Source organism: Schistocerca serialis, chromosome 6, assembly GCF_023864345.2.
Source record: "Schistocerca serialis cubense isolate TAMUIC-IGC-003099 chromosome 6, iqSchSeri2.2, whole genome shotgun sequence".
Lineage (NCBI taxonomy): Eukaryota > Metazoa > Arthropoda > Insecta > Orthoptera > Acrididae > Schistocerca > Schistocerca serialis.
The window spans coordinates 626,506,217-626,532,583 of NC_064643.1; positions in this window are offsets into that span (position 1 = coordinate 626,506,217).

Consider the following 26,367-nt stretch of genomic DNA (forward strand, 5'->3'; position numbering starts at 1 on the left):
ATTTTATTTATTTATTTATTGTCCTAACGAACAGCCTATGAATACATGCCGTTTCGGCCGGCTGCGGTGGTCGAGCGGTTCTAGGCGCTTCAGTCCAGAACCGCGTGACTGCTATGGTCGCAGGTCCGAATCCTGCCTCGGGAATGGATGTGTGTGATGTCCTTAGGTTAGTTAGGTTTAAGTAGTTATCAGTTCTAGATGACTGATGACCTCAGATGTTGATTAAGTCCCATAGTGCTCAGAGCCATTTGCACCATATGCCGTTTCATAGCAACAGCACATTAAGGATACCTCGAAACAGTGTCGTTATTGGTACGATTGGTTGCGATTAAATAATGGGAAACGTCATACAGAGTTTAAAATTTTTTTGTATGTAGTTATTTCCGTGTTATAGCTCGGGTGTTATAAAACTCCGGTTTTTCAAGGCAACGGTACACTGAAGAGTGATCAAAAACGCATCGTTCTTGATAGGATTTGTTCTAATTAAATGCCAGCTAATAACATACTAGCTTTTTAAAGCCTTCAGCATATAGTAAAATGAAATACAAGGTAGTTTGTTTCACAAGCTCACTGTAGCGCAATTCGTAGAAACGCCGAGCGACGAACTACTTTTAGCGGGTTCGCATCCTGCTGTATACAGATTTTTGTTTCCTTCGCGTTTTCTAAAACTTTATGGGACTTCCTTTTTAAATTAACAGAAATATTGCTGTAATACCTGATGTTATGTAAATACAGGGTGTTCAAGAAAGTGTCGAGTACTATGACAGGTAGTAGTACTCACCGAAACAAGAGAAATAAGTCCAATAAACGTGGGCCCTGAACCGCATACTTTTCGAGATAAACGCGTGTTTATAGGAAGGGCTGCGCGATGCTTGGTTGCGGATATTAGCACAGTCATTGCGTTGGCGCCCCGTCAAATATGTCGGCTGGGTTTTATGATGTTTTCCTCACAACTCTCTATCGACCATTAGGTGGTCTGCATTCAGTTGCTTGGTTGGAGACGTGTTGTAGGCTACGTTACTTTTCGTCGTGTTTGTGTGCCTTATTGTCCAGTACTGTCAACCCTGAATACATATCATGGTGTTTTACCTTCTACCAAACTCGTATTCACTTATGTGATTACTGTTATTGTACTGTTTGTACGTTCAAATTGTGTACATTTACATTTTCTCTCTTCCACCACTTGTTAGCAATGGAAGCCTACTACTCGACAAGTGAAATGGCGAATGTAATGTTCTGTTATGGTTTAGCAAACGGACGTAGCCTGAGAGCCTCTGTGCCCTCTGATAAGCTGTTCGGCAGACTTTTCCGCTGTCTGAGGGACACAGATACCCTTGCACCTCGGAAGACTGACAGTGGAAGCTTTCGCACAGTCCGCGCGCCTGACATAGAGGAGCGAGTGCTACGTTGTCGAAGAATCCTCTGGGACGAGAGTGCGACGATTAGCAACAGCAGAAGACATGTCTCACTTTCTTATCTCAGAGGGGGGGGGGGAGGGAGGGGGGTGGTACTTCATGAGCAATTGCTGTTCCCTCATCATGTCCAGCGCGTTCAGCCCCTAACACCACAGGATCATCATGGCAGACGGCGGGTCTGTCAAAGGCTGTTGCAGTAGTGTACCACAGATCCAATGTTCACATCCAAGATTTTATTTACCGATGGGGCAGGATTCATAAGTGATGGTGTTGTGAATTTCCATAACCAGCATATATGAGCAGATGTAAATCTTCAAGCAGTTCAGGGAAGAGCGAATCAACACCGATTCTCAATCAACGTATGGTTGGCTCTGAGCACTATGGGACTTAACATCTATGGTCATCAGTCCCCTAGAACTTAGAACTACTTGAACCTAACTAACCTAAGGACATCACACACATCCATGCCCGAGGCAGGATTCGAACCTGCGACCGTAGCAGTCGCGCGGTTCCGGACTGAGCGCCTAGAACCGCTAGACCACCGCGGCCGGCACAACGTATGGGAAGGTGTACTTGGCGATAGATTAATAGGGCCATACGTGCTACCACAAAGGTTAACTGGGGAGCTTTATCTGGACTTTCTCATTAATGTATTGCTTACCTTGCTGGAGGCTGTGCCGTTGCAGCAACGAATGCAAATGTCGTTCATGCATGACGGCGCACCAGCACACTTTCGTCACTGTGTGCGCGAACATCTGACGCAGGCATTTCAGGACCGCTGAATTGGTCGAGGGACCCCACGCCTTGGCCTGCTCGTTCCCCAAGTCTCAATTTCCTAGAATTATGGTCATGGTGACACTTGAAGGAATTGGTCCACGCCACGTCAATCAATGATGTGCGGACGCTACCGGGTCACGTCTTCAATGCGTGCCTACAGGTACAGTGACGACCGTGTGTACTTCAAAGGGTGCGTCTTTTCTTATGTCATAGGGCAGACGGTTGCATTGCCGTGAGTGTACGCCATGTTGAACACTTCCTGTAAACACGTATTTATCGCAGAGAGTAGGCATTTCCGAACCCCTGTTTATTGCACTTATCCCCGAAAGTGTGCATTTTCGGACCCATGTTTATTGGACAGATTTTTCGTGTTTCGATGAGTTTCGCCATCTCTCAAAGTATTCGACATTTTTATTTGGACACCCCGTATAAGTGCGCTGCCTCTGAGGACGTGGGACTTTCCTCTTTTTCTTATAATATGTTCATGATACTGAAATTTTTATTTGCGTATAATATAAACAGAACAACATGACTAGCACACGGACAAGGGAGGAACTATACATTTTAATGGACCTAAGGTAGGAGTTCTACGCTCACCGTTTGGGAGCCGAATACAGTCGACCACTGCCACTGGAGAGCTCTAAGAGCACAAATCACATTAATCAATTCGTCCCCTGTGTTGACGGTGTGGTATCTTGTGAGGACGGATGTCCCGTCCACATCCACATCAAAGTTAGCTGCTTCGTCCCGCCGCGAGGACGGATTAAGAGCCTCTTAGTACACTCTGTATGTAAGGTGATGTCGTGGCTCAGCTGCTGGAAATATAGTCAGGATAAGATGCTCCTGCGTCTCAACTGTGCTGCTGGTTTGGTTTTAAGACGTCTTCGCTGCAATTTGTTCCGGCCAACATGAGTGAGACGTTGCTATTTATTGAAAAAATCACATTGGGTGTTCAAATGAAAATAATAGTATTCGCTCCATGACAAAATTCTGCTGGCCTGGTCCTATAGCATCACAGTCCAGTGACGACTTAACAACTGATAGTCTTCTCCAACCATTGGTGCGGCTTTATGAACGCAGGCAAATCATGGCACGTAGACGGATTGCACATATGTTTTTACAAAAACACTGAAATAAAAATATTTCTCGCTACATATTATTTCGTTATCTCTATCCTATGCCTTCGAATAGTTTCTAGAAATATTTTCATCCACTTGTAACTTCCCTATACTCGTTTTACTAAAAACACTTAATTTCTACTCTGCGTCATAAACCCACGGGGCATAAAATTAGTTACCTCAGGAAATATGGCGATAATGTCGTGTAACACCGCCACCGGCCTTGACAACAGCCACAGTTTTGCGAGGAAACAGACTCTACAAATTTCTACAAGTAGCACTGATGATTAGATCCTAATAGAATCACCAAACAACTGGGGATACTGATTTCTGCGTTTCGTCCATTCTTCCAAACAGTTCTTTTTCTCTGTGAGATTTAGATCGGATGATTTAGCGGTTCGAGGTTCTTCATACGAGGAACGTATGGATGCACTACTGTGAACATTGCTGCTGTCATCTTAGGAAACAGTAGTGCCAGCTGCGTACTCATCATGAAGACGCGTGAAACAGAGCGACACTTAGTCACCAGTAATGTGAAAATAAATATCCTGGTTCATGATCACGGAATGAGAGACCCAAAGTCCTGGTACGGAAGCAATCCCACGAACACCGTAGAAACACCTCCACCCTCATTACACCCAACACACACTACAGGTTAAAAGTCTCAGTATATCGCTGGTGCACTCGACGCTTTGAACAATTTAAAAAATACAAAGTCAAGACTCATTTGACCGCATTATACGCTACCAGTTCGTCAACGTGCTGCGAACAAAGGCCTTTTGCAAGGTAGTCGTCTCAAAATTTCCTTTGCACGCTGCTCCCTTCGCAGTGTTCGTTGGTTGAAGTGGAGCTGCATTTACCAACTGTTGCAGTTCCCGTCGGGTTTGAAACTGGTCATCATTGACATGGGGTGACTGACACTTGTCCTCGGTCCCTGTGCTTTAGAACATTTTCACTCACGATCACTGTTATTACACCGTATTACATGGCTGCTGGGTACAATATACCTTGTATACTTGGTGGACAGTCCACGTTGATACACCAACAAATCGGGCAGTCTCATTCGCAGTGTGGTCATGGACACGTCCAAGCACGATTGCCCCTTTCTGATGTTCTCTCACGTCTCTACGTCGACCCACCTTAGTGCGGTGATATAGTACAAGAAAGTAACCCATATACACAATTTCACTTTCATGACGTCAGTGGTGAATGGTCACAGGACAGCCTGATAGGGTACTAGTTTTTCACCATCTACAGCGGTCCAGAGTGAAGAGTGTACTGCTGTGAGTGACTAATATAATATATGGTGAGCTTATTCTAATGAAACGAAAATTTATGTAGCAAACTACAGCTGTAATGAGAATTTGAGAGTAAAAATTAGGTAAAACTTACGTGCGTTTTTGCTGCAATTGAATCGTTGTAGTTGTTCATAACAGAATCTCTTCTCTTCTCTCGCTCAGTTCTGAAACAAGTATCTATTTTGGCTCTGTTTACGTAACGATTACAAAACGACAGTTTCTGCTTCCGTTGTTTCATATTTAATTTGCACAGACAAAATTGTACAATGAGGAGGAGCAAACAGTCTTGGTTACGATATTGAAATGATTCTTTATTTATTCATCAATGACGAGTGTTTCGTCTAGTTCGAGGTATCTTCAGATTGGCCTGCATTGTTAAATCTAATGTTCATCGATGTTCTCATGGTCTTCTGTTTCAAACTGCTTAACGATGTCGCGCCATTTTCTCTGTGTGACCTTGTAGAACATCGTAAAACGTTTTCCATTCATTGACGTGGTGATACAGTAACCAGTATGTAGAATGAGAAGAACAAAACAGTCTGGTTGCCGTATCACCACACCATGGGGACGAAAATCTTTTACGATTGTCTACCTGGTCGGCAGAGAAAGTAACGGCAACTTTGTTAAGCAGTTTCAAACAGAAGATCACGAGAACATCGATGAAAATTAGATTTAATAATGTAGGCCAATCTGAAGACGCCTTGAATTAGGCGAAACGTGAGTCATTGGTGAATAAATAAACAATAATTTCAACACTGCAACCGAGGCTGTTTTCTTCTTCTCACTTTGTAATGTTGATGCATTAATTTGTTCTGAAAGCGGTGCTGATATTCAAGACAATAAAAGCGGGTTAAAAGCCGTGAGCTATCTGGAGAAGTTAACCTTGCATTACTGAGCAACTGTTTCACCAGGTATCCAGTCTAGCTTACCAAATTCCCAACCAGACTAACATTAATTATAATCTTTTAGTAGTCATCTTACGATAACCGGTGATCCATATATATATATATATATATATATATATATATATATATATATAAAGAGAATTTAAATAAAAAGAAATAAATCAGTTTATATTTGGACATTTATTTTAACATTGATCATTGTTCCGTTAAAATTTCAGCATATTAAACTTGATTCATAACTAAACTGGTGCCTTATTTAGGCTTGTTCAAATGGTTCAAATGGCTCTGAGCACTATGGGACTTAACTGCTGAGGTCATCAGTCCCCTAGAACTTAGAACTACTTAAACCTAACTAACCTAAGGACATCACACACATCCATGCCCGAGGCAGGATTCGAACCTGCGACCGAAGCAGTCGCGCGGTTCCAGACTGTAGCGCCTAGAACCGCTCGGCCTCTCTGGCCGGCTTTAGGCTTGTGAAAATGTGAGTTTGTAATCTTATGGAACACAACAAATATGGAACCAAGATTGGGAGACTGCATACAACACTGCATTCATAAAATAACACACGAAGAACGTTGAGACATATGCAAGAGGAAATTAACCACAACCAACCGATTCAATTTTCACCCAAAGAAGTTACATTCGTAGCGCAATCCTGTCCGTCATGAAATTACCACACACTGGTATACTAAATTCATACAAACTCTCTGTGAAATCTTCTCGAAAAGAATAGCTGAGGGCTACTTTGATGATTACACCACATGCTTCACGTGGTCAACTTGGATTACACAAAGAGTGTAACTCCACAATAATTTTGATAATTAAAATGAATTACATCGAAACACAAATTACAAAAGAAAAACCTCGAACTAGTTACTATCGTCTTACTATTAACCTGATGGGTCAAACAATTGTATAAGCACGTGGTACTGGTCTCACAAAGTACACTCCACGTGGGTTGAACATAAAGAAAAGTTGCTATATTGAAAAATATTGTCAAGACGAGACATTATAATCTCACGCACATTCGCATTTAAGATTGATGATCTTAGTTAGAGTTACGGATCATCCACATGTGGTTCCACTTTACTCACAAAGTAGTGACAAAGCAACTACTGGAAGATATTCTGAACTTCACACTCGAATTACACTGCGTTAAAATTTAAGATAACTTTAGATATTTTAGATCTAAACCTGAAATAAAGGTGATTAAATTTTCTGTTAGGCTGAACGTAAGAAATCCATTGTCCTACGGACTTAGCAGAGACGCGCTTAGCCGGAGATCTTACCACTTCAGACGTTCGCCGTGGACAGACTCCCTGGGCCCCTACCAAGTGTGCTTAACAGATACAAACGGAAGTGACCAGAGAGGCAGCTTCCTATACCAACATGATAAGGGACGGACAGGACCATACTAAGAATAGAAACCTCTTTGCTTTTAGAAAGCATAGCTACCTGTTCCGACGTTGGTCCTACTGTTCTCTAGCAGACAGGCTTGTCTGCTACCATCAAGCATGCAAGTAGAAATACATTTGCTCATTCATCCTTTCACACAGAAGGGAAGGGGATGACAGTATCTTATCATATACAGTATATAAAAAAAGCGGATGTAGGTTCCGTATGAGACTGTGTGACATGAATTACTTATAAACTGTGTTTTAAAGTGTAGTAATGTGACAGATCGTTCTTGTTTATGTGTAAAAGTAACGCGTTCCACTGCTCAGTTTCCTCCCAGATAGAGTTAGAAGCACCACAGTAAATTTAGAAGTGGAATTTATGCAGCAAATGACAACAGATTTAAGAAATTAACATGAAAGGAATCCAACAGAGACCTTTCAACTTTACATACTGGTTGCTGTGTCACCACGCCACGCAGTGTAAAACCTTTTAAAATGAAATGGTGGAAATCCAAAAACTGTTCTCAGAATGCCAGCCATCTTACTCTTATGAGATACTGACCCCGAATACCCGCGAACTCCAACTTATACTGACTGGCTACTCGACAAAGTTGGCACTTAAATAGATTTCTGTATTGAATGCTACGTAGAAAATAAGTTGCACATGTGGCCCGCGCTAAGTTTAATGAGCGAGAGCGGCACACTGCCAGACATTCATGGTGCATTACCAACAGATGTGCTGCGGTACGGGTAACAGGTGAGTCACAGTGTAGGACTGAAAGGGCGCGGTGCCTGCAGACATACTCCAAAGCTGACGGACGCGAAACAGTACTCTTCTTGTGGGCAAAACGTCTAAATTGCAACCAGATTTACAGTGATATTCCGCTGACGTATGGTGCAAATTTAATGTAACGTTCCGCCGTAGTGAAATAGAGCAAATGCTTTGACCAAGCTCTCACAAACGTGGACGACGCTGATCGGGAAGTCCATACCTTGCACAATGCGATTTTCATCTTTTTGGCAAAAGGGAAACAATATATGGAAGGAAACACATTTTCTAACGATGAGGACATTCACTCAGCGGTTCTAGAAGGCTTCCGTGACCAAGGAGCGGATTTCTATGGTGAAGGAATTGAACTATTAGTAGAACTTAAAATTCGTTTGGTGTTTACATGATATTACTTCTGTATGACAATAACGAAGCACACGAAGTTAAGGAATCCCGCTACCTTGAAAGCAAAACAACACATGATCGACTTAGCAAGGAAGAGATAAAAAGCAGATTAGCACAGGCAAAGAAGGCATTCCGGACCAACATAAGTCTACTGGCATCATATAGTGTGTAAGTGGTACTCTGAGATCAACAGGTTGGAAGAAGACAGTAAAAAAAAAAAAAAATGCTTTTGATTCGATGTGCCATCATGATGGTTTTTTTCACTTACAACATATAAATTTCACTAAATATTTACGAAATATTAAATTGGAAAGTTTCGTGCCGCAAACTGGACAAAAGTAAAAACATTTAATCAAAAATTATGAAATAAAAATTATTTTTCTCTAAATTTCTCATTTAGCCTTTTAGATGGAAATCCAGTTTCTTAACGGAGCTGTGTATCTCTTAACAATACATTAATTACAACCATAATTTGGTAACACAGTTGCTTCGCCAAAAAACCGTTATTACATTTCGATTCTATTTTTATCTGTTTCATCAAAGGTGTATTAGTAAAGGTGACAATACTTTCCTTATTGAAAGATATGATTTTTCCGAACTGTACCTCACGAAAGTGACTCATTACAATAATAAAGTTGACTGTCGTTACATAGCCTTTTAATTAGTTTGAAGAATTGAATTACACATTCTGATGTTGTTACCTCAAGAACAATCTTTTGGAAGTGTCCAACATCTTGAGGGCATGAAAATTGTAGTACACTCATTCTTTATTCGTCATACGGGAAGAGAAGGAAATCATTAGTCATAGACTCAGATGAATACGGGCAATCAAACATTAGACTCAGTCGTTAAATAATTATTTGACGTGTTGTGTGACACGTGGCTGGTCTTGTCGGCATGAAAAATGAAGAGATGTTTTTGGTTCTTTTTCCTGATTCCATCGATTACCTTGTCACCATTAATTCGTCTTCGATCCTAAGAAGCAATGATCCAGTATAAAAAAGAAATAAGCGATCAGTTTCTTGGAAGTACTTCGCGAACGAACCACTTTTGTAGGGTTCGGTAATTTTGGAAAGACCACACAGACGAATGTTCCATAGCTCCCAGGACGTACAGATATATCACGATTTCGTCTCCTGTTCCGACGTCGAACACGGATGCACATTTCCTGGGTCAAATTTTCGATTATTTCCTAATATCAAGTGTTGCGGTTCTTTTTTTAATCTTCCGTCAAATAGGGTAAAATTCATCGGGAATAGATTTTTTTACAGCTAAACGATCACAAAAAATCTCATGCAGTGCAGTTTTCTACATGCAGAAGGGTATTTCCGTCTGACGTGCCGATTGTCTTCATTCGTGTTGCCCACAGTAGCCACCTTCTCTGGAATAACAAATTTTGGTCTATCTTCACGAAGTTCACTGCTGACGGAAGTACGGCCGAGACGAAATACTGCAAACCGATTGTGATCATTGTTTTTTAAGGTGACTGCTTATAAAAAGTTGAAGGAAACGATTTAGATCATTGCCGACGAGTTACGCCTTTGCAAAAAGAAAAAAAAAAGAAAAACAAAAAACTATCCACCGAAAACTTTCACTTGAAATTTCCATTTTTTCACAGCACTACTTCTCTGAACATTCATTGTAGAGGAACAACCCTCCCAATTTCTGAACTGTGGTCTCATGGTTTTAACAATAACATATGACAGATTTAAAAACAATAGTATTGACGTCGCATCTTAGCAGCGGCATCTATTGTTTTTTGCAAAATCTTAAAAGATGACCGCGGTAAATCAGAAAAGGCACGCTGCTGCATATGTTTCTTTTTTTTCTGCTTTCTTTTTTTATAACACTCTCTCTCACGCACACAGACACACACACAAACACACGCAAACTCACAGCACACACACACACACACACACACACACTATGTTGTGTTGCATGGTACTTCCAGACCATGCCTGGAATAGTATATGCTTCGTATTACTCTCATAATAATGGCATACATAATTTCTAACAGGCGTTTCGCTTTCTGCTTACACCTAACGTCACGCCACCATTGATCTTCTGGCTTGCGAGATTTTATTATTGGACAACACCCGAGCCCTTCCTCTTTTGTTCGTTGGAACATGCAGTTCTTGATAACGTGGAATAAGAAACGTACACCTTTACACTTCACGACGTCTAGTCACAGCTCGTATTCGTATCTATAACGTATTTGAGAATGCGGAAGTGAGGTGAGTAGGTACGGCCAACCAGTCTCAATATTGCGTTAATCTTAGGAAGGTCACTTACTCTCGACCTAAAATTGCTTGCTGGTGACAGGAATTCTACATCTACATCTACATCCATACTCCACAAGCCACCTGACAGTGTGTGGCGGAGGGTACCTTGAGTACCTCTATCGGTTCTCTCCTCTATTCCAGTCTCGTATTGGTCGTGGAAAGAAGGATTGTCGGTATGCTTCTGTGTGAGCTCTAATCTCTCTGATTTTATCCTCATGGTCTCTTCGCGAGATATACGTAGGAGGGAGCAATATACTGCTTGACTCTTCGGTGAAGGTATGTTCTGGAAACTTCAACAAAAGCCCGCACCGAGCTACTGAGAGTCTCTCCTGCAGAGTCTTCCATTGGAGTTTATCTATCATCTCCGTAACGCTTTCGCGATTATTAAATGATCCTGTAACGAAGCGCGCTGCTCTGCGTTGGATTTTCTCTATCTCTTCTATCAACCCTATCTGGTACGGATCCCACACCGCTGAGGAGTATTCAAGCAGTGGGCGAACAAGCGTACTGTAGCCTACTTCCTTTGTTTTCGGATTGCATTTCCTTGGGATTCTTCCAATGAATCTCAGTCTGGCATCTGCTTTACCAACGATCAACTTTATATGATCATTCCATCTTAAATCACTCCTAATGCGTACTCCCAGATAATTTATGGAATTAACTGCTTCCAATTGCTGACCTGCTATATTTTAGCTAAATGATAAGGGATCTTTCTTTCGATGTATTCGCAGCACATTACACTTATCTACATTGAGATTCAATTGCCATTCCCTGCACCATGCGTCAATTCCCTGCAGATCCTCCTGCATTTCAGTACAATTTTCCAATGTTACAACCTCTCGATATACCACAGCATTATCCGCAAAAAGCCTCAGTGAACTTCCGATGTCATCCACAAGGTCATTTATGTATATTGTGAGTAGCAACGGTCCTACGACACTCCTCTGCGGCACACCTGAAATCACTCTTACTTCGGAAGACTTCTCTCCATTGAGAATGACATGCTGCGTTCTGTTATCTAGGAACTCTTCAATCCAATCACACAATTGGTCTGATAGTCCATATGCTCTTACTTTGTTCATTAAACGACTGTGGGGAACTGTATTGAACGCCTTGCGGAAGTCAAGAAACACGGCATCTACCTGGGAACCCGTGTCTATGGCCCTCTGAGTCTCGTGGACGAATAGCGCGAGCTGGGTTTCACACGACCGTCTTTTTCGAAACCCCTGCTGATTCCTACAGAGTAGATTTCTAGTCTCCAGAAAAGTAATTATACTCGAACATAATACGTGTTCCAAAATTCTACAACTGATCGACGTTAGAGATATAGGTCTATAGTTCTGCACATCTGTTCGACGTCCCTTCTTGAAAACGGGGATGACCTGTGCCCTTTTCCAATCGTCTGGAACGCTACGCTCTTCTAGAGACCTACGGTACACCGCTGCAAGAAGGGGAGCAAGTTCCTTCGCGTACTCTGTGTAAAATCGAACTGGTATCCCATCAGGTCCAGCGGCCTTTCCTCTTTTGAGCGATTTTAATTGTTTCTCTATCCCTCTGTCGTCTATTTCGATGTATACCATTTTGTCATCTGTGCGACAATCTAGAGAAGGAACTACAGTGCAGTCTTCCTCTGTAAAACAGCTTTGGAAAAGGACATTTAGTATTTCGGCCTTTAGTCTGTCATCCTATGTTTCAGTACCATTTTGGTCACAGAGTGACTGGACATTTTGTTTTGATCCACCTGCGCTTTGACATAAGACCAAAATTTCTTAGGATTTTCTGCCAAGTTAGTACATAGAACTTTACTTTCGAATTCATTGCACGCCTCTCGCATAGCCCTCCTCACACTACATTTCGCTTCGCGTAATTTTTGTCTGCATGGCTTTGGCTATGTTTATGTTTGCTGTGAAGTTCCCTTTGCTTCCGCAGCAGTTTTCTAACTCGGTTGTTGTACCACGGTGGCTCTTTTCCATCTCTTACGATCTTGCTTGGCACATACTCATCTAACGCATATTGTACGATGGTTTTGAACTTTGTCCACTGAACCTCAACACTATCTGTACTTGAGACAAAACTTTTGCGTTGAGCCGTCAGGTACTCTGTAATCTGCTTTTTGTCACTTTTGCTAAACAGAAAAATCTTTCTACCTTTTTTAGTATATTTACGGCTAAAATTATCGATGCAGTAACCGTTTTATGATCGCTGATTCCCTGTTCTGCGTTAACTGTTTCAAATAGTTCGGGTCTGTTTGTCACCAGAAGGTCTAACATGTTATCGCCACGAGTCGGTTCTCTGTGTAACTGCTCAAGGTAATTTCCAGATAAAGCACTTAAAAAAATTTCACTGGATTCTTTGTCCCTGCCACCCGTTATGAACGTTTGAGTCTCACTGTCTATATCCGGCAAATTAAAATCTCCACCCAGAACTATAACATGGTGGGGAAATCTACTAGAAATATTTTCCAAATTATCCTTCAGGTGCTCAGCCACAACAGCTGCTGAGCCAGGGGGCCTATAGAGACATCAAATTACCATGTCGGAGCCTGCTTTAACCGTGACCGTCACTCAAATTATTTCACATTTCGGATCTCCATCAATTTCCTTCGATACTATTGCACTTCTTATCGCTGTAAACACGCCTCCCCCTTCACTGTCCAGCCTGTCTCTGCGGTATATCGTGTTATTAATTCTATGTAGATCAGCCGTTGTAAGAAAAACTGAGTACACGCTTATTAATACTCCAGTCACACCCTAATTTCCAAGTAATATCAACGGAAGGAAAGAAGATCAGGGTCTAGCATCCCGTCGACAGCTAGGTCATTAGAGAGAGAGTAAAGGCTCGGAATGTTTCAAGGGTGTGGAAGGGAATTGACCGTGCCCTTTCAAAGGAACCATTCCGGAATTTTCCAGAAGCTACGTAGGAACGTCAAGCTAAATTTAAATCTGAATGGCGTCATGCGGATTTGAGACGTCGTTCTCCAGAATGCGAGTCCAGTGTGCTAACCACTCCGCTGCCTCGCTCGGTCATGTGATACCAGTAACTGAGATAGGAATCAGTTACAGACCGTGTCTGAACGATGTATAATGAGTAGCAAGATGCACTTAAAATTCGCCAAAACTGTGTCTCCCTTACCAGATTATTTATATATATTCGTTACTCTAGATATCGTGTCCACCTGCTAGCAGAGTGGTAGCGTGTTTGTCTACAATGCAACAGGCCCGGGTTCGATTCCCGTCCGGATTGGGGATTTTCTCCGTTCGTGGACTAGGTGTTGCGTTGTCCTCTTCATAATTTCATCGTCACCATCGACCCGCAAGTCGCCCAGTGTGGCGTCGTCTGAAATAAGATTTGCAACTGGGCGGCCGAACTTCCCGGACGGGGCCTTCCGGCCAACGAAGCCACACGATCATTTCATTTCAGTTCTAGACATCGTAGAAGATTCATGAAGGTTACATCAACTGATAAAGCCTAAGGCAAAAAAAACGAAAAATAAATGAATCTTCATAATCACAAAAGTTATCGTAACGTCATCCGAGAATCACTGAAAAATGTACTTAAAATAGTTCTGGGATATGAATTAACATTAAACTAAATAGTTCTTGAGAAAAACTCTGCTAAATCATGCTGGCTTGAAATAGTGCCATTTGATGGTTTCATAGACTTACTTCGCACTAAACCAGGATTTACAGCAAGAGAAGAAGTCAGTGTCATTCAGAGTGCAACTGACGACGGAACAATCAGAGCGCAGGTCGTCATGCTTTACGTACTGGGGTATCATCAGAATTAAAACTAGTAATTAAACACGAAGTACTAAAACTCTGGCTCTTCATCGCTCACTACCTTAAACGGCGCTTCTCGGCACTCGAAGCGTGGTGCCACACCACTGGAAATTCAGAAGCTTTTTGTTGGCATATCCGCTGTGCACGAATTTACCTGTCTACTGTGTAACCGTCTCCCTGTGACCATGAACTGACAGCCAGAAACTAACGTTTGTCTTTTTCCCTGTCACCAGTCAAATTCAGACACAATGTCTCCTAAATCAAACATCCCAGCACTTTCACCCTGTGTTGGCATTCCATCACATCCGTCACATCGTCGGCCGCCGCACGCCCTTGAAACCTGAGATCCGCGCAGTGCACTGGTGGTGGAAATCTGCGTCGACTTCTACACCTGTTCTGTGCATGCCGCCTAACTGTGTGTTGCTGAGGATACTTCGTTTCCGCGCTAGTTTTTCCCTCTAATCTGATAAATTCGTGAAAAGAGTCAAGGAAGAACGATTTGTTGTGATCACTTCGCGAGACGCATGTGGGAGGAAGTAATATTTTTTCCTGCGCTTCCCAGAACGTACTTTCTTAGAATTTCAATAGTAAACCTCTCCGTAATGTAACACCTCTCTCTTGTAGCCTCTACCACTTAACTGTTGAGCAACGAAAAGCTCTGCCGCAGACCCTCTTCGTTAGATCTTCTCTACCTCTTACATTAATCGAACTTAGTAAAGGTCCCAGACTGATGCACAGTATTCAAGAATTGGTTGAACAAGTGTTGTGTAAAGCACTTCTTTCGCAGATGAATTGCGTTTCCGTAATAGTGTTCCAAAGAAACTCAGCGTCGTATCTGATTTTCTTACCGTTTGTGGTTATTCCACTCTTAGATCGTTCCAGATGGTTAGTCCTAGATATTTTACGGTAGTTACTACACACATCAAAAAAAGTTTTACATCACCCCGGTTCCCAGAACTCCTGAAGATAGACGTTGACTGTGGATACTGTGTCACAGACACAGTACCTTTGGCTGTTCCGACATGTCACTAAACCCGTCTAAAGATGTAAACAACCATTCATGAGTACCGCCTATTAGACGGAGAGGATGCGACAGCCGATCAGTTCCAGTCATTCCACCAGGAAGGAGGTACACGGCTCGTGTTGTCTGTAGTTCAACCGTGAATAGACGGTAAAAACCGCTGTTCGATCGCTTCCGCAGTGTTACTTTGCGCCAGGAAGGGCTCTCAACAAGGGAAGTGTCCAGGCCTCTCGGAGTGAATCAAAGTGATGTTGTTCGGACATGGAGGAGATACAGAGAGACAGGAACTGTCGATGACACGCCTCGCTCAGACCGCCCAAGGGCTACTAATGCAGTGGATGAGCGCTACCTACGGATTATGGCTCTGAGGAACCCTGACAGCAACACCACGATGTTGAATAATGCTTTTCTTGTAGCTACAGGGCGTCGTCTTACGACTCAAACTGTCCGCAACAGGCTGAATGATGCGCAACTTCACTCCCGACGTCCATGGCGAGCTCCATCTCTGCAATCATTACAGACACCATGCAGCACGGTACAGATGGGCCCAGCAACATGCCGAATGGACCGCTCAGGATTGGCATCACGTTCTCTTAGCCGATGAGTTTCGCATATACCTTCAACCAGACAATCGTCGGAGACGTGTTTGCAGGCAACCCGGTCAGGCTGAACGTCTGAGACACACTGTCCAGCGAGTGCAGCAAGGTGGAGGTTCCCTGCTGTTTTGTGGTGGCGTTATGTGGGGCTGAATTACGCCGCTGGAGGTCATGGAAGGCTCCGCAACGGCTGTACGATACGTCAATGCCATCCTTAGACCGGTAGTGAAACCATATCGGCAGTGTATTGGCGAGGCATTCATCTTCATGGACGACAATTCGTGCCCCCATCGTGCACATCTTGTGAATGACTTCCTTCAGGTTAACGGCATTGCTCGTCTGGAGTGGCCAGCATGTTCTCTAGACATGGACCCTATCGATCATGCCTGGGATAGATTGAAAAGGGCTGTTGATGGACGATGTGCCCCACCAGTCAGTCTGAGGGATCCACGCCGAATCGCTGTTGAGGAATGGGACAATCTGGACCAACAGTGGCTTGATGAACTTGTGGATAGTATGCCACGACGAGTACAGGCATGCCTCAATGCAAGAATACGTGCTACTGGGTATTACAGGTACAGGTGTGTGCGGCAATCTGGACCACCACCTCAGAAGGTCTCGCTGTATGGTGGTACAACATGCAATGTGTGGTTTTCATGTGCATTAAAAAGGGCGGAAATTATGTTTATGTTGATCTCTATTCCAATTTTATGTACAGGTTCCGGAACTCTCGGAACCGAGGTGATGCAAAACGTTTTTATAAGTGTGTATTTTCAGTAGTGTAATCTTGCAGTGGTGGATTTGTTTTCCTACTTGTGTTCACTATGTTATGTTTATTTATGTTAAAGGTCAACTGCCAGTATCTGAACAGTTCATAGATCCTTTGCCGCTCTTCCTGCAATTCGCTAGCCTTCTGGTGTTGCTACATTCTTAAAGACAAACACAGTTCCTGGGAACAGCCTTATGGAGCTTACAATGTAATCCACTACACCATTTATACATACTGTATGTAGCAACGGGCCAATGACATATCCCTTGATACTCCTGAAATTGCCTTTACATCTTTCGATTTCGTTCCGATGCTGGACGGCTGTTCGTGAGAGAACCATTACAGAGATTACTGTTAGAGAAAATATGTCAGACTGTAAGGGGTACTGTACTTGACATACATCTGTGCAAGAATGAAACCTGACCTCCAATTAAAGATATCTAAAGGAACCTAGTTCTGTTACGTAAAGAGAATCAGTCATCGCAGATCTAAATGGACATACACGAAGCAGCGGTTCCAGACGTAAAGCTTCTACAGTATGCTAATAATCTATGTATTTACAAATAGATCGTAATGAAGGTAACCGAATCAACAAATGCAACGAATCGTCTAAAATGGAACGTTTATCCAACTATTTGCGAAAGACTTTCACAGATATTCTCTAAGCTCTATTCATTTTCTTATTTTTATCCGTTACGTATTTATCCAAATCACTTTAGTATCAATTCTCCACAATTCATAAACTTTTTGAACTTTAATATGTTAACAGTTCACTTTTATCTTTGATGCTTGAGCATATTTTTATTTCCATTAAATGTAATTTTTATCGACTAAAGCCAGTTTTGATTTATTTGACTGACTATCCTTGGTTTCTAAAATATTTATACTTTATTTACGCCTTTCACATTTGGTGGAAATTGCTTGTGGTTAAGAAACAGAAGCCATCGAATGTAGTGTTACAGTCTGAAATTTAACATGCATCTAGCGTAAAGTGATATGAAGAAATTACAAAATTGCATTGTAATGTTATGCATATACTATTAGTGGGTCCAGAAATAAAATTATCCAAGTTTTTTCAGATTTCTCTAAAACGTTCACGGGGAATGCTGGAATTGCTCCATCCACATCCGAGTTGGTGGTCATTCTTTAGTGACCTCATCGTCGACAGGAGGTTAATCCTCAATGTTCTTTTCTTCACATTTGGAACCAACGTTCTCGATGTCTCGGTGACACTAAATTCCAACTTTATATCCTCTTGAAATTAAATACTTTACCGATTTAGAAATGCGCGGAAACATGGCGGAAATTAGCACCAATTCATAATGATTTTTGTGTTATGGGCCTTATGCCGTGGTTCAAGACCTGTCTCTAACCGTAACGTTTCGTCTCCTAATACTGGAGACACCCTCAAAGGCTTTAAAGACTCAGATAGTAGTTTCAACCTTAAAGGAGCTCAACAAGGTGAACTATCCTGAGATGTCAAAAGTCGTGGGATACCTCCCAATATCCTGTTGGGCCTCCTTTTCCCCAGCAGACTGCAGCACATCGACGTGGCATGGACTCAACAAGTCGTTGGAAGTCCCATGTAGGAATACTGAGCCATGCTGCCTGTATAGCCGTCCACAACTGTGACAGTGTTGCCGGGGCAGGATTTCGTGCACGAACTGACCTCTCGATTATGTCCCATAAAGCCGGCCGGGGTGGTCAAGCGGTTAAAGGCGCTACAGTCTGGAACCGCGTGACCACTACGGTCGCAGGTTCGAACCCTGCCTCGGGCATGGATGTGTGTGATGTCCTTAGGTTAGTTAGGTTTAAGTAGTTCTAAGTTCTAGGGGACTGATGACCGTAGAAGTTAAGTCCCATAGTGCTCAGAGCCATTTGAACCATTTTTTTGTCCCATAAATGTTCGGTGGAATTCATGTCGGGTGCTATGGGTGGCCAAACCGTTCTCCCGAATTGTCCAGAATGTTCTTCAAACCAAACGCGAACTGTTGTTACCCGATAACATGGCGCGTTGTCATCCGCAAAAATTCAGTCTTTTTTGGGAACATGAATTGCATGCATGGCTGCAAATTGTCTCCAAGTAAACGAACATAACCATTCCCGTAAACTGGAAGTATGAATTAAAAAACGCCTTCAGTAACAAAATTTTTCTTGTTTTATTAAATTATTCAATACGCGATACATTTCGGAACCTGTGGGCACATCATCAGGTGTAACCTGTCTTAATACACGATTTACTTTTGGTCTTGAATGAGGTGAAATACATTTTCCTGTCATGAAAAGGGTTGATGTTAGGTTATGAATTTCGTAAGTCAAATGCGAAAAATATGTTCGAAAAAGTCGAAAAAATGAACAGTGTGGACATACCACATAATACAAGAAAATCGTATTTAACTTTTTAACACTTGGAAAAAATGAACACTGTGGACATACCACAGAATCCAAGAAAAGTGTATTTAACTTTTTAATACTTTGGTTAAATGGTAAGTCCACACTGTTCATTTTTTCCACTATTTCGCACATATTTTCCGTATTTGACTTACGGAATTCAGAAACTAACATCAAACCTTTTGAAGAGCAAAAATAAATTATATATTAAGACATCTTACACCTGATGATGAACCCACAGGGTCAGAAACGCATGGTGTATTTAATAAAACACGAAGATATTTGTGACTCAAGGCGTTTTTTAAATTCATAGTTCCAGTGCATTGAATACAGTCGTGTTTGAAGCTGCAAAATATATATAAAATTAAAAATACAGAAGCGCGGAGTGGCCTAGAGGTTTGAGGCGCCATGTCACGGATTGCGCAGGCCCTCCCGCCGGAGATTCGAGTTCTCCCTAGGATATGGGTATGTGTGTTGTTCTTAGCATAAGTTAGTTTAAGTAGGGTGTAAGTCTAGGGACTGATGACCTCAGCAGTTTGGACCCTTAGGAATTCACACACATTTGAACATTTGAAATCAAAAATAAATAACCATTTACAGTCGATGATCGGTTCAGCTGGACCAGAGGACCAAGCCCATTCCATGTAAACATAGCCCACACCCCTATAGAGCCACCACCAGCTTGCACAGTACCCTGTTGACAACTCGGGTCCCTGACTTCGTAGGACTTGAGCCACGCTCGAGCCCTACCATCAGCTTTTACCAACTGAAATTAGTTTTCTTCTGACCAGGGTAGTCCATGGTCCAAGCAATATGGTCACGAGCCCAGCAGAGGCGCTGCGGACAATGTCGTGCTGTTAGCAAAGGCACTCGCGTCGGTCGTCTGCTGCCATAGCCCATTAATTCCAAATTTCGCCACACTGACCTAATGGATACGTTCGTCGTGTGTCACACATTGATTTCTGCGGTTGTTTCACCCAGTGTTGGTTATCTGTTAGCGCAGACAACTTCACGCAAACGCCGCTGCCCTCGGTCGTTAAGTGAAGGACGTCGGCCATTGCGTTGTCTGCGATGGGTGGTAATGCCCTAAAGTTGATATTCTCGGCACAGTCTTGACATTGTGGATCTCAAAGTATTTAATTCCTTAACGATATCCGAAGAGTAATGTCTCATTCCTCTTCCAAAGTCTGCCAATTTCCGTCGTGCGGCCATAATCACGTTAGAAAGCTTTTCACGTGGATCACCTGAGTACAAACGACAGCTCCGCCCTTTTATACCGTGTGCAGACGATACTACCGTCATTTGTATATGTGCCTATCGCTCTCACCTCAGTGTATTTAAACGCGTCCGTGCAACAGTCGTTTCGTAACATCATCAGTCGAAGTCGCACCGACGCGTGTTTTGTGTAAATGCGGAATATTAGGCGTTGTTTGCTTTATTTAATGCCAAAACACACAGCTTATCTAATTTCAATCCTTTTTTAACGATGACGTCACCATCCGACCGTTGCACGGGCACGTATTAAAAGCTCGGCTGTCTAAGCTCTTTTAAGATTGAAACTGCGGTCCCAGCCTTTATAGCACCTGGTGGGGTCTACAGGATCGGAATACGAAATGTTACGCACAGAAACATGCATTGAACCGGGGCTAATGGTCACAAAAGAAAAATCACCAAGGACGAGAATACTGTACTATCAGCAACTGTCTCTTCTAAGCGAGAGTCCGCGTGGATTGTTTTCCAACAGATATTCCGAGTCCCGATGATTGCGTGTCATTGGGCCACTAGTAATGCACAACGAGAAAAGTTGGGAATATCAAATAAGCAGCGGACGGCTTCCCTTCCAGTTCTGAGGATGATTTACGCGTGTCAGGGGGGACGAGCTGCCATTGGGGGAGGGGAGGGAGGAAGGGGGAACCTGGAAACGGCGCGGGTGTTTATGGGGAAAGTTTACAGGGCGGCCCTTCGTTCATGCGCGAGCGCTGCTCCGGTAATGTGCGTGTAGCGATAACCATCAACGAGTACGTAGTGTCCCCTTCATTCAGCAAACACAAGTCCAGAGAAAAGCGCCAACGTTTCGTATGGCATTCTGAAGAGAGACTAATTCTATTCCGCGATCGAGGGAGCAACACGCAGTTTAAATGAAGGCAGAAATTCAACTGCAATATTGGTGATTTCCATTTTTCAAACTTGTCTGACTGATACAGTAATCAAGGGGTACTACGTTTTTTCGTTATGTGAAATGCAGAATTTTGTGTTTCTGAACATGTAACCACTTTAAACTCTTTCTCAAGGTATGTCTGAATATTTGTGCAGCTGTTTCAGAGAATATAGAGAACTACACCATCTACAAAAAATCTGAACGTACTACTAAAACTGTCTGCAAGGTTACTAAGATAAAAATGAACACCAACTGTCCTAGCAAACTTTTCTGGAGCATGCTCGAAATTACGTCCATATCTGTCGACGAAAATGGCTCTGAGCTCTATGGGACTTAACATCTGAGGTCATCAGTCATCTGTCGCTGACTCTCCATCACGGTATACTGCATCCTGCCTGAGACAACATCCTCTGTCCAGTCACAATTACGCTTGATACCCTAATCGGCTAAATTTATAATAATAAGCGTAGATGTGGTACTGAGTTAAACGCTAAATTTGAAAATCGAGCAATACTGCGTCTACCTGACTATCTTGATCCATGGCTTTCAGTCTTGAGAAAAGTGCGTATGATCGGTGTTTTCGGAATCCATGTTGATTGGTATGGATCTGGTCATTCTGTTCGAAATACCTTATTGAGTTTGAGCTTAGAATGTGGCCTAAGAGTCTACGGGAAATGAATATCAAGGATATTGGACGATAGTTTTTGTATCACTTCCGCTACCGTTCTTGTAGACGGGTGTATATATGCTTTTTCCAACTACTGGGTATGGTTTTTTATTCGACCCATCTACGGTAGATTATAGTTAAAGGAGAGGCTACCTTAGCTCAAAATTCGGTGTTTAACGTGGTAGCGATTACGTCGGGCCGCAGAGCTTTGTTCAGTTAGCGATTACAGGTGTTTCTCAAAATCGCCAACACTAATATCTGAATGACTCATCTTTGCAGTGCTGCGAGAACTAAGTTGGGGCAATACCCTTAGATTGTCATTTGTAAAGGAACATTTGTATACCGGTTTCAGCGTTTCTACTTTTTCTTTGCTTCTCTAAATTTCAAGCCGTCTCGTCCATCAGTGTCTGGACGTAGCTTCGGTGCCACTAACAACATTTACATATGGCCAGAATTTCTTTGGGTTTTGTGAAAGACCTTGCGATAATATTCTGCTACGCCAGTAATATTAATGCATCTGTAGTCTTCCTAGTACTTTGTCTAGACAAAATCTGATTTCAGGTTTGTAATGGCCTAATGAAATGCAGTCATTTGATAATTCATAAGAACAAAATTCTCTCCAACCTTATTTTGATATTCACAGTGTGATTTTTGTGTTTTTATGTTTTTGCCCTTATATCACGATGTGATATCAGCATACTACACATACAAGATGCAAGTAACAAATCAAGCAATCTGTGAGCGACTACGAGTTTTGTTTTCATGCTCCGGATCTGCCGTAAAATTGGCTTTCAACATAATTTGAAATTATCTCAACGGCAATTTGATTCAAAACCCATTTTGTAAATGGCTTGACTGACGTCTCCAGAGGCAGAATATCGCCAATGGCGAGCAGTGACAGGTAACGGTTGATCTGACAGTGTTAGCATCAGGTATACTCTGATCATCCAGAGCATTATGACCACGTACCTAATAGCAGGTTATGTCCACCTTTGGCACGGATAACAGCGATGACGCATTGTGGCATGAAAGCGGTGAGACCTTGGTAGGTCGCTGGAGGGGGTTGCCACCACATCTGAACACATAACTCACCTAACTCCCGTAAATTCCAGGGAGGCGGGCGACGACCTCTGATGCCAGGTTCAGTCACATCCCAGATGTGTTCGATCGGGTTCAGATTGGAACTCGCCACTGTGTTCTTCGAACCACTCCATCACACTCCTGGTCTTGTGTCATGGCGCGTTATTTTGTTGAAAAATGCCACTGCTATCGGGAAACATGATCATCATGAAGAGGTGTGCGTGGTCTGCAAGTTACGATACTCCACTGTAAACAACAGAGCCCAGTTAGAATAGAAAGCCAGTGGAATACTACAAACAATTACTCAGTGGTGTCACAACAACAAACTCAGGATAGCCGAAAACAAAACAACATACACTTTACTGAAAGGATCACTCCAAAGGAATCCTTCGGTTAAAATTGGGGACACAAACATCAAACGAGCACACATTACGCGCTATCTTTGGGTACACATAGATGAAAAATTGAATTTCCACGAACACATAAGGCTAACAACAGACAAAGTAGAAAAAATACTACACAAACTGGTGAGGCTAAATTCAAAACAGTACAGACTACCTCTACCAGTCATACGTACATACCACTGTGCGCTCTTCGAATTAGTACTCAGCTTTGCAGCTAGCACGTGGGCACATAGACTGAACGTGGTCACCAACAAAGCATCCGTCAGACGAGGGCAGAGAAGTGTCCTACTTAGGCTATCTGGGGCCTTCGGTGCCACCTCAGCGGATGCACTGTATGTGGTGCTCGGAATATGCCCCATAGATATCACGATCAAATACAGAGCTGCAAGGTACTAGTTAAAGATGGGGAGACTAGATAAGGTACACACAATAACCGGTGTGCCCATAGAGACGATACGTCACCTTAAAAGTTGTCGTTTGGATACATGGCAAGGTGCGTGGGATGTAAGTAACAAGGGACGTAGACTGCACGACTTCCTCCCTGACACAAGGGAGCGGTTGAGAATGAGACATATCGATCACAGCCGCGGTATGGTACATTTCTTAACCGGACACGGACCTTATCCCACGCACTAAAACTGCATGAGTCTGAGGCAGACACCTACATGCACATGAGGGGAAGAAGGTTCCCCAGAACACACTGTCCTTTTCTGCGTACAATACGCGAACAATAGACATACACTACACTTAGACTACACAGATACAGACATATATATATATACACAGCAATAAGAGACGAAGAACAATGGGCACAATTAAACGCACTGACAAACAATATTTCAAAAACAACACATGAAGAGTATATGCGGACACGACATCACAGACATGCCAATGTGCACCGTAACAGAAATCTCCAGAGGATGGACAGCGATACCCACAGTGTCAGCGAAAATAGGGACAATGAGGAGGAACAGGAGGAGGAAGCTGAGACGTGACAGTAAATAAGCATAAGTGCTGGCACTATAGCCAAGAAAACACCAAATGCTGTGCATGGATGGGCGCGTAAAGTAGTTAATACATAGGATTAGTAATAAATAGGATAAGCAACATTATTTCTCTACTAATAACCATTTGTGTGTGTGTGTGTGTGTGTGTGTGACTGGCGGTCAACGGCTCGAAGAAACTATTCCGAGGTATTCCCCGTCAGTCAAATTCGGTTACGGTACTAACAAATCTCTCATCTATCCTACCTTCTTTTCATATTCTTCTCAAAAAACAACAAAATTTTATTTATATTTCAACCTTAAATTATTGTTATTTTGAAAAGTATCATTCTTTGTAAATGTTGTAGATAAAAGAAAAGGAAAGAAAACTGTAAAAAGATGAAAAACGAAAATCGTAAGACGTACGACCTGTTTTAAACATCAGGTAACAGGTCTATAATTTGGCAATAAATAAATAAAATAAATAAATAAAAAAAGAAAATAAATACTCCTTGGCCGTCATGGTCCCTTGCACGAGTTCCAGTGGAGCCATGGTTGCCCGCGTGAGTGTTACCCAGAGCATAAGGGAGCCACAACCAGCTTGTCTTCGTCCCGCAGTACGGGTGTCGAGGACCTGTGCCCGTGGAAGACGACAGATTCGCGCCCTCCTATCGACATAATGACGAAGGTATTGGGATTCACTGGAACATGCGCCGCCCTCCCGAAACCCCAAGGTCCAGTGCTGATGGTCACGTGCCCATTTCTGTCGTAGTTGCGGATGTCGTGGTGTTGACATTGGCACATGCACGGGTCGCCGGTTGCGGAGGCACACCACTAGTAGTCTTCGAAGCACTGTATGTTCAGACACAGTTGTACTTTGACCAGCATTAAAGTCTGATGTTAGTTTCGTCACAGTTCGCCGCTTTTCCTGTTTTACCAGTGGCCCAACCGACGACGTCCGACATCTGTAACGAGGGGCAGCCGCCAAAACTCACGAGATCTGGACGTGGTTGCACCCCGGATTCGCCACGTGTTGAAGACAGAGTACGAGAGAACTCTGGCCGAGCGGTTCTAGGCGCTACAGTCTGGAACTGCGCGACCGCTACGGTCGCAGGTTCGAATCCTGCCTCGGGAATGGGTGTGTGTGATGTTCTTAGCTTAGTTAGGTTTAATTAGTTCTAAGTTCTAGGGGACTGATGACCTCAGAAGTTAAGTCCCATAGTGCTCAGAGCCATTTGAACCATTTTGACAGCACTCCTCGACACCTGATACTCGTTCAGTTTCCGAAACGATTGTGCTACGCACTCGGGCCGTCACAACCTGCCCTCGGTCAAACTCCAAGATGCTACCGCAGGCTGGTGTAAAAGTGAATGTGCGCAACGGAAAATACTGAACGCTAATTGAAGATTTCGCCCTATCTGAATACCACCCTGAAGCAGATCTTAGGACCTCTTAATGATGATATCTCCTCCTTCTTGCTCCTTAACATATAAATCACAACATAAACATAAATGGATGATTCTGGGAACTAGTAACTATAAAATGAAAAATGCTGTTTCTGCTTCTATATTTACTGCAGATTAAGACTCCTTTATATTAAAACTGTTTATATATCAATGTCCAATGGACATAAAGGGATACAAATGAATTTCCTAACTAATACTATTGATAAGTTGCCCAAATCTGCCCCTTTTTATGGCTACGCGATCTAATATAAATAACGCGAAATGATTGACATCACCTACGTACCAAACACTAGAAGACACTACTTTCAAAGATAATCTACAGTGGTGTGCAACCTCAGTGGAAACAAAATTTACGTGATCACAGCTGTTTAACTTTATAGCCCTAATAAGCCGAAACAACTCGCAATACCATCGGATGTAGTGCATCCGGTGCGTCGAAGTAATGGTTCTCGTGCACGCCTGCGACAATGGAAGAACTCCAGCCACAAAATGAAAACTCTTTCAAACACTAGGACGGCAGAAGGCGGCCCTATGACTAGTATAATCTAATACTCTTCTGTGAGCGTGTGGGTGCTATTCTGTCATTCTGCGCAACGGATTAATCTGAGATGTACCCTTTACCCTGTGGCCCCTGCAAGATGCAATTTCCACCCCCACTCTACTACAGAAGTCAGACAGACGCTC